This window comes from Triticum aestivum, chromosome 7B (assembly GCF_018294505.1).
Source record: "Triticum aestivum cultivar Chinese Spring chromosome 7B, IWGSC CS RefSeq v2.1, whole genome shotgun sequence".
Classification (NCBI taxonomy): domain Eukaryota; kingdom Viridiplantae; phylum Streptophyta; class Magnoliopsida; order Poales; family Poaceae; genus Triticum; species Triticum aestivum.
This window is the reverse complement of record NC_057813.1, coordinates 253,225,718-253,230,036: the sequence shown is the minus strand read 5'-3', so window position 1 is coordinate 253,230,036 and position 4,319 is coordinate 253,225,718.

Genomic DNA, 4,319 nt, shown 5'->3' with positions numbered 1-4,319 from the left:
AGAGAGAGAGAGAGAGAGAGAGAGAGAGATCCAATCTCGGAGGGGCTCCCACCCCTCCACCACCATGGAGGTCAAGGACCAGAGGGGAAACCCTCCTCCCATCTAGGGGGAGGCCAAGAACAACAAGAAGAAGGAGGGGGCTCTCTCCCCTCTCTCCTAGTAGTGTCGGAACGTCGCCGAGGCCATCATCATGAAGACAATCTACACCAACAACTTCGCCGCAGTCATCACCAACTTTCTCCCCCTCTAAACAGCAGTGTAACACCTCTTTGTAATCTCTACTTTAACATGGTGCTCAACGCTATATATTATTTCCCAATGATGTATGGTTATCCTATGATGTTTGAGTAGATCTGTTTTGTCCTATGGGGTGATTGATGATCATGATTGGTTTGGGTTGCATGTTTTATTATTAATGCTGCCCTATGGTGCTCTCCGTGTCGCGCAAGCGTGAGGGATCCCCGCTGTAGGGTTTGCAATATGTTCATGATTTGCTTATGGGGGGTTGCGTATGGGAGTAAAGAGGACTTGATACCTTATAATGCTATGGTTGGCTTTTATCTTAATGATCTTTAGTAGTTGCGGATGCTTGCTAGAGTTACAATCATAAGTGCATATGATCCAAGTAGAGAAAGTATGTTAGCTTATTCCTCTCCCTCATATAAAATTGCAACAATGATTACCAGTCTAGTTATTGATTGCCTAGGAACAAATAACTTTCTTGTGACAAAAAGCTCTCTAGTAAAAATAACTTAGTTGTTTCTTCATCTAAACATCCCCCTATATTTTATTTATGTACTCTTTATTATCTTGAAAACCTGTCCTATCACACCTACAAAGTACTTCTAGTTTCATACTTGTGCTAGGTAAAGAAAACGTTAAGCATGTGAAGAGTTGTATCATCAGTCGATAAAACATGAGGGAATACTTGTTCTTCCTTTAGCTCCTCGTTTGGTTCGACACTCTTACTTATCGAGAAAGGCTACAATTGATCCCCTATTCTTGTCGGTTATCAAGAGTGGTGAACAAACTTTGACGAGCAAGTCACCTATTTGAATGTCGTGCGCAATGCCAAGAGCTTTGACAAGGTCGTCTGGTGAGACAGAGGCCGGTCACCGTTGATGGTTACCATCAGCACTTTGCCGGCAAACTGGTCATCAAGCACTGATGTCTACTACACAACCTTCTTCTTGTAGACGTTGTTGGGCCTGCAAGTGCACAGGTTTGCAGGACAGCAGCAAATTTCCCTCAAGTGGATGACCTAAGGTTTATCAATCCGTAGGAGGCGTGGGATGAAGATGGTCTCTCTCAAACAACCCTGCAACCGAATAACAAAGAGTCTCTTGTGTCCCCAACACACCCAATACAATGGCAAATTGTATAGGTGCACTAGTTCGGCAAAGAGATGAAGATACAAGTGCAAAATAGATAGTAGATAAAGGTTTTTGTAATCTGAAATAATAAAAACAGAAAGGTAACGGGCGATAAAAGTGAGCGTAAACGGTATTGCAATGGTAGGAAACAAGGCCTAGGGTTCATACCTTCACTAGTGTAAGTTCTCTCAACAATAATAACATAGATAGAACATATGACAAGCCCTCAACATGCAACAAAGATTCACTCCAAAGCCACTAATAGCGGAGAACAAACGTAGAGATTATGGTCGGGTACGAAACCACCACAAAGCTATTCTTTCGGATCAATCTATAAAAGAGTTCGTCCTAGAATAACACCTTAAGATACAAATCAACCAAAACCCTAATGTCACCTAGATACTCCATTGTCACCGCAAGTATCCATGGGCATGATTATATGATATGCATCACACAATCTCAGATTCATCCAACCAACATAAAAGTACTTCAAAGAGTGCCCCAAAGCTACTATCGGAGAGTCAAGAACGTGTGCCAACCCCTATGCATAGGTTCCCAAGTGTCATGAAACCCGCAAGTTGATCACCAAAACATACATCAAGTGGATCAATAGAATAACCCATTGTCACCACGGTTATCCCACGCAAGAAATACATCAAGTGTTCATAAAAGACTCAATACGATAAGATAACTTCAAAAGGGGAAACTCAATTCATCACAAGAGAGTAGAGGGGGAGAAACATCATAAGATCCAACTACAATAGCAAAGCTCGGGATACATCAAGATCGTGCAATGGAGGAACACGAGAGAGAACACGAGAGAGAGAGATCAAACACATAGCTACTGGTACATACCCTCAGCCCCGAGGGTGAACTACTCCCTCCTCGTCATGGATAGCGTCGGGATGATGAAGATGGCCTCCGGTGATGGGATCCCCTTCCGGCAGGGTGCCAGAACAGGTTCCCGATTGGGTTTTGGTGGCTACAGAGGCTTGCGGCGGCGGAACTCCCGATCTATCTTCTGTTCTGGAAGTTTTAGGGTACGTAGGTATATGTGGGTGCAGGAGTATGTCGGTGGACCTCCGGGTGGCTCACGAGGTAGGGGGGCGCGCCCAGGGGGAGGGGCCGTGCCCTCCACCCTCGTGGGAAACCCGGGACTCCCCTAGCGTGCACTCCAAGTCCATCAGGTTGGTTTCCTTCCAAAATTAACTTCTCCAGTTGATTTCGTTCCGTTTTGACTCCGTCTGATATTCCTTTTCCTTGAAACACTGAAATAGGTATAAAACAGCAAATCTGGGCTAGGCCTCCGGTTAATAGGTTAGTCCCAAAAATAATATAAAAGTGGATAATAATCCCAATATTGCCTAAAACAGTAGATAAAGTAGCATGGAGCAATCAAAAATTATAGATAAGTTGGAGACGTATCAAGCACCGCCATGCCACTATTGAGCGACAACTCGCAGCGCCTGAAGGCAGCACGGACCTCAGGATCTCCGGCTCGAAGAGCCGCGTTAATCGGTGACATGATAGTGCACTTGGGTACAGGGAGTACGAATAGGGATTTGGGGGAATTGGAGTAGGAATAGAGATTCCAGAGGTGGGGGTGGGAGATTGGGGATGAAAAGGTAGCATGAATTTCGAACATGTGTCAATATGCTCTCGGCGCGCAAGCGCACGAAAACACCGATGGTGCCCATATGTCGGCCTGAGAGTCATAATTGACCTGTTTGGCATTTCATTACTACTCGGCCCATATTCAACAACACCTCACTGGCCCAAATAAGTGTACATCATCAAAAAGACAATAAGATCAAATTATAACTTGACAAAAGGAGATATACTCTGAACACTGGAGAATGGTTATGCCCTCATTTAGCCCATCAGCAGTTCGAGACAATAAACAGTTCGAAACAATGATATATACAACATTCAAACGCCGACTAGTGACTACAACTAAAATAACTAGCAAGACATGATAGTTCATAACAAGTCTTGCTACACCACCAAAACGCACCCATCTGCAGCGCTTAGACTCTCGTGTTCCAGACGAGAATGACATTCTAAATAGAGGCAACTATTACATAGTAAGAGTGACATAGACGAGGATGACCAAATGAAAAGGAATATGCATACAAAAAGAGAGAACTACCCATCCAGAACAAGCAGCAAAGACAACAAGTCATTCAAAGAGGGATGATCCAACACCATCATAATTTGCAGCCCCGCTTCGGCCACCAGTGATTCAGAGACACCAGAACTCCACCCTTTTGATGCAACAACCCAATTACCTATCAATCTGAAGGCTTGAACCACATCACTACCTATCGGACTTGAGACATCCAAGGATCAAAGTTAATCCAGATGCCTTTGTCATTCTCACCTTCTTTTGGCTGCAGGTTGTATCATTGATAATCATGGGAGTCTGCTCTCGAAGTCTTAGGGCTCGCAATGTAGACACAGTTTTCCCTAGCAAACAGAGCCTCTCTACCATCAAGATCCTTGCCAACAGTAATCTAGTGGTTAATCGGATAATTAAGTCAGAGAAACAGAGAGTGTGAACCAAGGCTGCTTACCTGCCTCCAACTCAAAAATCCTGAAGACCCCAACTAGCTGGTATCCTGCTCATAGATGTGACAACCACTATCCACACAGTCACATATTTCACGGCGCTTCTACACAGTGGGTTTTTTGCAATATAACTTTTCTGGCTCATGTGTGCAAATGATCATCAGTCTTTTGTCGTCGTCTGATCGAGCGAGGAACCAGTTATGCTTCCCTGTTTTTGGCAAAGGTGGTGTCATTACAAAGGGAAGTAACTGTAGGGACTCCAAGCCCATCAGGTTGGTTTCCTTCCAAAATAATATAGTTGATTTCGTTCCAAAATTAACTTCTCTAGTTGATTTCGTTCCGTTTTGACTCCGTCTGATATTTCTTTTCCTCGAAACA